Here is a 10,335-nt window from a genome sequence, read left to right on the forward strand (position 1 = left end):
CACCCCTCACCCCACCCCTCACCCCAGGACCCGACCGCAGGCTTGTCTGCCACAGAGACCTCAGGCAGAGGCGGGCCTGGCCCTGCCTGGCTGGAGCAGGGAAGGGGCCCAGATTCGGCGCCTGGGCCTGGGAGGGATGCTCTCCCCAGGAAGGGCCCCCACCCCGCCTACCCTCCAGCTCCCCCGGACTGCGGTGGGGGGAAGGAAACCTCTCACTTCATATGCTGCACTTTAAGATTTGCTTTTATTGGTAGGAAAATTCCACAATGGGGAGTCACCAAGGAGCAATCGAGGATGCCAAGGTGTCTGGGAGCCTCGGGGCCCCTGGGTGGGGCGCTCACAGCCCCACCCCTCCTGGTGGGCACTGGCAGGACTTGCCACGTCTGGCAGCTCTGAGCAGGGCAGCTTCAGGGCCTGGCTTCAGTTTCCTCTTGACCAGCGGGGGGCCTGCGGGGGGCTCTCCGCCCTCTCTTGTCCAGATCTCGATGAGGGGGACCCTGCTGCCTCACCGAGGGGGCATCACCACTTGGGGCCTCTCGATGTGGAGCTGGAGGGTGAGAGAGAGGAGGTGAGGCCGAGGGGAGCCCACAGGGGAGCCCCAAGGGAGGGGGAAGCCCTGGAGGGAAGCTCGGGGAGAGGCGGGGAGCTCCCAGCTGAGTTACCTCTGTGGCAGGGTCTATGGTCCCCAGGGAGGGCCGGAAGTGGCTGTAGGCCTTCTCAAGGCCGTATCTGTCCTGCTTCAGATTGTCCTCTGTGGGGAGAGGCGGGTACAGCAGTGACGAAGCCTGGGGCGGCCGGAGCGCCGGGAGGAGCAGGGTTCCCGCTGCCTCTCCCACTACAGCTGATTTCTGAGAAGCCGGCCCCAGGCACAGGACAGGGTGGAGTGGCAGCCTCCCCCCCCCCAGCCCAGCACATGCCACGGGGTGGAAAGCCACGGCCACATAGAGTGTGGCTGAAGGCCTGTGGGCCGAGGCAGGTGATGGTCAGGTGGGGCAGGACTCAGCAAGGCCACACTCCCTCCTAGCAACGGTAACCACAGCACAGAGCAGCTGTGCCTGGAATCTTCCTTCCATCACCCTCCTGGGAGCTCAGCGCTCCCTTCCCGCTCCTACAGACCCCGCACCTGCCTCCTTCAAGGTCTGCGGTGGCTCCCGGGCGCCTCTCACCCTCCTCACCGTGGGTCCAGACCGCCACGAGCTGAGCTGACGGTTCCAAGGTCCCCTCAGGCCACAGACCTCTGCCCAGGCTTCAGAGCAAATGCCCCCCTCCAACTAAGTGTGCCCCCACCTGCTGCTTCTCCCCCATCCAGGGATCCCAGGGGCAGCTCAGACACCCCAGAACCCCCCTCACCCCTCCCTTCCCCAGCCCCGCCAGGCTCACCTCCAAACCACACCAGGCTGCCTCCCCTTCCCCCAACACCCGCGCAGCCCCTCGGCCTCAAAGCCACCTGAATGAGTGACTCAAAGCCACCCAGTGGGTCCCCCCCGCCCCATTCCAGCCCTCACAGTCCTCCAAAACCGGGCCCTGCCAGCCTCACGGCCCTCAGCTTCCTCTTTCTTGGTGAGACCAACCTGCCTGCAGTCCCCCCACAGGCAAGTGCGTCCCCCCTCCAGACTGTGTCCACGCGGTACTCCCACCTAGGCCACCTTTCCCGGCTTCTCCCTCTTTACTGGGTGTGTGAGAGCAGGAAGCGCATCTGTTTACTCACCTGCGCTAGAATCGGCTCAGCCCTTTTCTGACCCCCACCCCACCCAGGCTGGGTCAGGCACACTTCTGTGCTCGAGTGTCCCTCTCATCCTGCTTAGCGTGTCTGACGCCCTCACCGGGGTGGTCTCGGGACAGGATCTGACCCTTGGCCACCCCTGCCCCCCTGCACGTGGGGGAGCATCTGGGGTGGGGGCTGCAGAGGGGGTGCACAGACCTGGCTGCAGCAGCAGATGTGGAACGGGCTGTCACCCCCAGCCCCAGCCGGGTCACCCCTGCAGCCATGGGCGCCTCCCTGCCTTCCTCTACCCTGCAGCTTTGCTCACTCTCTTGCTCTAATGAGAAGTACCTTCCCAGATGCCGGTGTTCTGGAAGGTGCCAGCAACGTCTTCTCTTTTCCAGTCTGAAGACACATCGTAATTTTCCCTGCCAACAGAAATGCAGTGAGCAGCTGGAGCCAAGAAGGCTGAGGAGGGGGCTCCCTCGAGGGGACCGGCACAGCCACAGCCCCGAGCCAGAGAGGGCCCTCCCCTCAGCGGCGATGGTGGCAGAGGACGAAGAGCAACATCACCATGACCACCCCCCACCCCGCTGCCCCTCACTCCCTTCAGTGTGCCTCAGTTTCCTTATCTCTGAGATGGGGGCATTGGACTAGAATCAGGGTAGGTCCCTTCGACCTCCAACCACGGGCCAGGTACTTTGCCAGGTGCTTCACGGCAACCTTGGCGGGTACACCTTACCCCACTGACAGCTAGGAAAAGCCAGACCTGGTGGCTCGTCCCCAGCCTCCTAGCGTGGTGGGGTAATAAACCACAGGCAGTTTCGTCACATAACCTCATTTCAGTACATAAGTTTCTGTTTCCATTTCTCTGTGCTATGGTTGGAATGTATCCCAAATCCCCAGTGCGACCGTGCTGAGAGGCGGGCCTTTACACGGGTGATTAGGTCTTGAGGGCTTGGCCCTGTCGACTGGATTAGCACTGTTACCGAGAGAATGGGTTGCTGTAAAAGTGAGTTCAGGCCTCCCTTCCTCTCTCTCTCCCTTCCCCCATGTTATAATGCAGCAAGAAGGCCCCCAACAGATGCAAGCCCCCCGCCAGATGTAGGCTGGCGATCTCGGACTTCCCAGCCCCTAGAACCATGAGCCAAATAAACTTCTATTGTTTATAAATAGCCAGTGGGTGGTATTCTGTTATACTGGCACGAAACGACTACAACACTGTGCCAAACGGACATATGACGTCAGAGGCCACTCTTTGCTGTACCCAGAGCAGGGTGGGGCTGGGCACCCCGCCTGGCCCCAGCTGACCTCCCTGGCTGCCCGGCTGGAAGGAGCAGAGCCTCAGGATGTTCCGGTGGTGGCCGCCCTGGGTTCCCGCTCCACATCTGTCCCCTCTCTCTGGGCCCGTGGTGCTGGCCCCACAAGCTCACCTGTGCAGTTTTCTCTGCGATAGGCCGAGGAAGATGATCAGGACGACCACTGCGACCAGCAGCACGGCCACCACAGCACCCACAACCCCGTACACGAGGCTCTTGCTGATGCTAAGCTCACAGGTCTCTCCCCAGTACCAGTGCGTGTTCGATTTTGGGCACCTGGAGACACAGGCAGGCTCAGGTTGGCCCACTGGCAATACTCACAAAAGCAAAAACCAACGTCCAAAGCTCAGGAAACCAGCTGTCCCTCACTCTGAGGGCTGGCGCTTGGCGCCTGGGAGCCTAGGTCCCTGACTCCCCAAGGCTGACGGGGACCCAGGACTGCAGATCAGGAATTCAGAATGACTAGCGCTCAGAGGGATCTCAGGGTTTGGGGTGCCTCATCCCAGACACTTGATGCTTACACATCTAATCTCCAAGCAGCTGGCACCTAGATGGGCCTGTTATCGCGTCTTATAGTTTGTACTTTAATTTATGGTCTTGTGGACTTGGTGCCTTGGCTACAGCTAGAGGTGATAATGATCTCTTGACTGAGATGACGTAAGGGAAACTAATGATAGAGATTGAGATAAAGAGAGAGAGAGAGAAAGAGATTTGGAAATGGGTAGCACGAACTTTTTCAGGGAGGGACTTACTCTAGGATGTCTGCGCCTACCCCTGACTCTGGTGGGCTGGCGGGGGATGGAAGACCCAGGCAGAGGGAAGAGGGATAGACAAGAGAGGGGAGGAGGTGCCTTCCAAGCTCTACCCAACCCCTCACCCCATGGGTGACTGTGGGGGAGGGGGAGGGCCCTACCACCAGAAGAGGGTGGGCACTGGGCTTGGGAGGGTACTCACAGGCAGCGGGGGCCACTGCGCTGCAGCTGGCATGCACCCCCATGACAGTCCAGTTGCGACTGTGTCCCCAAGGTGCACTTGGTCACACAGGCCAGCTCCTCATTCAGTACATCCACATAGTAGAACTGCGCAAACTCCTGGGCAGCTTTCTGGGTGCATTGCTCTGCGGTGAGAGGTGGGTAGCAAGCGTCAGCCCGGATAGGCACCCCAGCCCCCCGCCTTCACCACCCACGCTCCTCGCAGCTGCTTACCCTGGAAGTCGAAGCCTAGCTGCACGGTCTTATCCACGGAGGTGTTGTTCTCATTGTAGCACAGTATGGACTCTGCCGAGGGTGGGTGGGAAGGAAAACAGGACAGAAATGCTCCCCTCTGCCTCCCTGGGGGTAGCTGAGCCTCCCTGGTCTTCTATCCCACACCTTTCCCTGGGCCAGCGCGAGTGGGGTCTTGGCCCAGCCTAGACACACAGCTAGTCCCAGGCTTGAATGGGGACATGAAGGTTGGTGACAACCTCAGCCTGGGACTGGGAGCAGCACAGGGTCTGGGGAAGGCCCCTGTCCTGCTTTCTGGATTCCTCTAGCAGAAGTCTTGGGTGTTCCAGAAGGAAGGAGAGATGGGGAGGGAGGGGGCAGCCAAGACCTCCCTTCCCACCCACATCAAGGGTTTTAGGTGGGCCCACCTTCGCATGCCTCAATATCGTCAGGCACTATTTTGGTTGCAGTCACAGTCTTGGCTGTTACGATCTTAGCGAGGTTTGCAAACAGTTCCTCATACTGTACAGTGAAGTTTGCCTCCAGGATGACGTCATATTTCACCACAATGCTGCCGTTGCTGGAGGTGGGAATTGTTCCATCGGTTAGTTACCGCACGTCACCCACCCGCCCAGCAAGTGGTGCCCACGCAGCAGCCACGTGATCCAGAGGTAGGAAAAAATCCAGACCCTCCCCTCCACCACTAACGACCCAGAGGGAGTCAGCAGAGCAAAACAATTTAAGATCCCGAAATATCAGTGGCCACAATAAATGCCCACTGGTGAAATACATTTCTGTAAAAATAGAGGCTCTTGCTCGAGGACGTGGAGAAACAGGAACCCTTGTGTCTTGTGGGTGGGAATGTAATAGGGCACAGCCACTGTGGAAAACAGGATGGACGTTCCCCAAAAAGTTAAAAGTAGAATTGCCATATGATCAAGCAATTCCACTTTGGGGTACAAGAATTGAAAGCGGGGTCTCAAAGAGATCTTTGCAGACCCACTCTCGCAGTAGCATTATTCACAATGGCTGAAAGGTGGAAGCAGCCCAACACATGAACGGATAAGCACAATGTGGTCTGTCCATACGCTGGAATATTATCCAGCCTCAAACAGGAAGGAAATTCTGATGCATGTCACAACATTGGGGACATTATGCTAAGTGAAATAAGGCAGTCATAAAAGAACAAACACCATGTGATTTCACTCATATAAGGTTCCTAGAGTAGCGGAATTCATAGAGGCAGAGTAGAACGGTGGGTGCCAGGAGGCTGGGGAGGCGGTGATGGACAGCTAGTGTTTAAGGGGGACGGAGTTTCAGTTTTGCAAGATGATAATGTTCTGGAGATGGATGGTGGTGATAGTTACACAACCATATGAAGATACGTAATGCCACTAAACTGGACAGTTAAAATTGACAGAAATGGTAAATTTTATGTTATGGGTATTTTACTTCAATAGTAAATTTTAAATAAAAAGTAGAAGCACTTAGATTATATTTTAAAAAGCAAATAAGCAAAACAATGAAGAAACGTGAGGTCGTGTTAGGAATGTAGGATTCCAACCTGGAGACTTCTTGGACAGCCAGTGACACTATGGAGGAGAGAGGTCTTGAAATAAGGGAAGTCACCTGTCACCATCGTTTCGAAAGAGAAGTCAGTGGCAGGACTCTGGAGCACTTAAACCAGCAAAATCCCGAGCCAAATGGAAACGGGCGCTGATGCTGGGCGTGGGGTGAGATGGGGGCAGAGGGGGCCCTTGGTGTGTGGCGCTCACTCCCTCCTTCCTGAAACCCTGTCTTCCCCACTGCTGAGACACGACACCCTCGGGGCCCCTTTCCCACCTCTGTCTGCCTCTTTCCACTCTCCACTGGGGTCCTGCCTACCGCTCACTTGCTGGTGCCTTCCAATTTCCTCCCTGGGAGACCCTCATTCCTGTGCCGTGACCGCCCTGGGCCATCTCGTCCACTCCAGGGCTTCCAGCTACATCCATCCGGGCACCAATGCCTGTGTCTCCCTGAGACCCTCAAAGCACATACTCCACGTGGTGAGGTCCTGGGCACTTGGAGCTTGGCCCACACCGAGGCCGTGGTCTCCTTCCCCAGACCGGTGCCTCTTGACGTCCCTCAGCCCCACACAGGGCACCCCATGCCTCCAGCAGCCCAGAAATCTGCCGTCGCTCCTCCTCTCTCCTCCCTCACACAAATGCCCACAATCCCCTGTTCCTGCCTCCCAAAGGCCTTTCACACTGGACCCCTCTTCTCCTGCGCTGTCCCCTCTCTTGTAGATCCCTGCCCACACGTTCTGCACCCTGCAGCCAGACTGAGCTGTCTGCACTGCAAATCGGAGGCAATCCCTAAACCATTGGCTACACTGTTGATGCCTGAAGTCTAACTTGGCAAGAGCCATCTTTCCGTCCTTCTCTCCATCACCAACCCTTTGCCCTCAAGCTGCCGGCTGCTCTGAGCAATCTCTGTAGGTTCCTGGACTCTGCCCTCTTCTCTCTCACCTCTGGGCTCCTTGTCACTAATTCCCACTGCGGTAATCTCTCTCCCTCCCTTCTGTCTCCCTGCCTCATTCCTCCTCATCCTTCAAGCCTCAGTTCAGTTGTCACTCCTTCTGGGAAGAATTCCGTCCACCTCACCAAGTTTCCTTTCGGGAGCCCTCCTCCTGCCTCCTGTGTGTCCCTTACCATAACCCTAACCAGACTGCTTTGTGATCCATATTGTACCGCTCTGAGCTCCAGGAAGCCTGGGACTACTGTGTTCTCAGCATCTAGCAGGGGACCAGCTCTTCCCAAAGGTTTATTGAGTGGCTGAATGATGAATGAATGAATGACCTTAGGGCCCTTGGGTATTGCCTAGAAGCTGGGGGTCCCTCTGGCCCAGCCAGGTACCGATACTCTAACCATTCATGGGGGGAGGAGGCAGGAGAGCAGAGATAGAGAGGGGGTCCCCGTACACCTGCCTCCCTGATACTCACGAAATTTCCCTAATCATGACACCTTTATACTCAGGAAGGTCGTCGCCGGAGTAAATTTTATCCATCTGGAAAAAATGAGGTGGCTGAGCTCACACAGGGCTGCGGCATAGAGAGGCCCCTGCTCCCCTGCTTGGGGCACCCCCAGGCTCCCCTATGCAGCCCATGGATGAGCCCATAGGAACCTCCCTCTGCCGGGATGTGGGTGGGTGCGTGGGGCTCAAGGGTGGACACTCCCAGAGGACCCCCTCTCTGGACTTAGGGAAATTGAGGGGCCCCAAGGGTTTATGGGCTCTGATCAGTAAGTCAAGATGAGCCACTACATCCCCTCTCACGGGGGACGTCACCCTGGGGAGTCCAGGCAGTCCACTCTCTTACCTCTCTCTTGAATAGTTCAACAAAATTCAGGTATGCCTGGGAAGCCGTGTTATTCAGGTCTTCTGTGAAAATCCTGTAAATCACTTTCACTATCACACCTAAAGTGGCGTTGATCTGTCCCGGGACCTCTGTGGGAACAGGCCACACCATGCATGACACAGAAGCCTCTCAATAATGTCCCCTGGGATTAATAAATTCTCTGCCTATTGGTGTCTTGGGGTGAAGGAAGTGGGTAGGAGAGAGGATGCAAACTCAAGAGAAAGGTGGGGGTCACTGACACTTCTGTCCCTTGTCTCTCAAACCGTAAGCAGCTGGTGGCCAGGATGGAGGAGAGAACAAGACAGGGTGGGCATAGAAACCCCCGGATGAGAGGGGCAGGTGAGCTAGTGAAAAGGGCCCTGAGAGTGGAGACAAAAGGTCCTTGTTCTACCTGCGATGTGGCCTAGGGCAAGTCACATCGTCTCCTCCACCCACACAGGGAGGCCGTGGACGCTGATCCTGCCAACACTGCCAGCCTATTTTAAGTGGTTGGTGGGACTGGAAGGAGCTGCAGGTCTCAGAAAAACTCATTACCTACTAAGAAGTATTCCAAGGGGGTCTGGCACTGGTAACCAAAGTAGCCTTGGGGACAGACACACTCTTCTCCATTCCATGTTGTCCCATTCTGGCAGTTCCCTGTGGAGGGATAGAATTCACAGCCATCAGCAAGGAAGCCCAAGGGGCAAAAATACTGGCTCCCATTCCAGGACTCAAAATTCAGCACTGAGCAGACGAGGAGGATGGACCAGATGATGCTGCGGCAAAGGAGACCCCTCAGATGCCAACGCCATCCCGAGGGGATTATACGAAGAGCGGGAGGAATACGAGGCAGTAAGGAAACAAGGGTGACCAAGATCGGGAGGCCAAAGCGGGAGGATTGCTTGAGGCCACAAGTTCGAGACCAGCCTGAGCAAGAGTGAGACCCTGTCTCTGCTAAAAATAGAAAAATTAGCTGGGCATGGTGGTGTGCACCTATAGTCAGGGTAATTGGGACACTGAGGCAGGAGGATCGCTGGAGCCCAGGAGGTTCAGGTTGCAATGTCTTTTTTGTTTGTTTGTTTGTTTGTTTGTTTGTTTGTTTTTGAGACAGAGTCTTGCTCTGTTGCCGGGCTAGAGTGCTGTGGCATCAGCCCAGCTCACAGCAACCTCAAACTCCTGGGCTAAAGCAATCCTTCTGTCTCAGCCTCCTGACCAGCTGGGACTACAGGCATGTGCCACCATGCCCGGCTAATTTTTTCTATATATGTTTTTAGCTATCCAAATCATTTCTTTCTATTTTTTAGTAGACACAGGGTCTCGCTCTTGCTCAGGCTGGTCTGAAACACCTGAACTTGAGTGATTATTCCCGCCTCCGCCTCCCAGAGTGCCAGGATTACAGGACTGAGACACCACGCCCGCCCTGCAGGGTGTTATGATAATAGCACTGCACACTACCCCAGGTGACAAAGCAAGATCATGAGAAAGAAAGAAAGAGAGAGAAACAGAGAAGGAAAGGAAGGAACAAAGGGAAAAGAAAGAAAGAAAGAGAGGAGGGAGGGAGAGAAGAAGAAAGAAAGAAAAACAGAGACAGAGAGAGAGGGAGGGACCCAGGAAGGGAGGGAGGCAGGGAGGGAGGGAGGGAGGGAGGAAGGAAGGATGGAAGGAAGAAAGGCATACAGAAACCACAAGTAAAGAAAACAAGACTCATACGTGTGAAAAGAGGACAAATCTATGAAGGAACAGGAAATTAAACTATGAGAAGAAAGCACAAAAAAAGTGAAACAACACCATAAAAAAGGGAGACACACATTAGATGTTGAAAAAGGCAAACCAGGTCAAACGACAGGTACACAAAGTGACTCACATGGTGTCACAGCTGTAGACTCGGCCCCTGTAACACCTGTCCAGGGACTAGAGAACGGTGACTGCGGACTGGAAGTACTATCGAACCAATAAAGTGTGGAAGAACTGGGCCCAGGAGAAGTGGAGGAAGATGCAGGAAAAATACGAGAGGTTGTGACCGCTGAAGACAAATCGGAAACTGCAGTCGAAGGGACACCAGAAAGAGTTGAACCTAAAGGAGAAGAACCTGGAAATGAGGTGGATATACTCCCCGTAGACACTGAAATAAGTGGTGAGCCTGAGCTGGCAGACAGAGTGGTAGACACAGCAGAAGGCGTGCCAGTGGAGGAGGCCGTAGATCCTTCACTGTCCAAGCCTCCGGAGGTTTCGGTGAGGCCAGAGCTCGTTGGGATGTGAGCTGACGCTGCCGTGTGCGTAGAGCCTGGGCTGCTCCGGAAGGACGTAGAGCCCTGACCGGACCCTGGTGACGTGGGGCTCACGGGTGACGCTGTGGTGCGTGCGGAGGCCGAGCTGCTCTGGACAGTGCTGGATCCGTCGCTAACTCCGGGGGAGGGGGAAGTGCCGGGCGATTCCCTGGTGTGTGCAGAGCCCGGGCTGCCCTGGAGGCTGGTGGACGGGTGGCTGAGGCCGGAGGTCGCGGCGCTGGCCGAGAACGGTGTGGTGGCAGCCGAGCCTGGACTGCTGGAGCGGCTTGTGGATCCTGCGCCGGCGCCTGGGCTGCTAGAGCTCCCAGGTGACACTGTTGACAGAGCAGAAGCCGGGCCAGTGGAGGAGGCCGTAGACCCTTCACTGCGTCCTGCTGTGGAGGAGCCCACAGGTGACACCGTGCTGCGTGCTGAGCCTGAGCTGCTTGGCAAGGTGGTGGACGCGTCGGGG

Source organism: Eulemur rufifrons, chromosome 14 (genome assembly GCF_041146395.1).
Source record: "Eulemur rufifrons isolate Redbay chromosome 14, OSU_ERuf_1, whole genome shotgun sequence".
Lineage (NCBI taxonomy): Eukaryota > Metazoa > Chordata > Mammalia > Primates > Lemuridae > Eulemur > Eulemur rufifrons.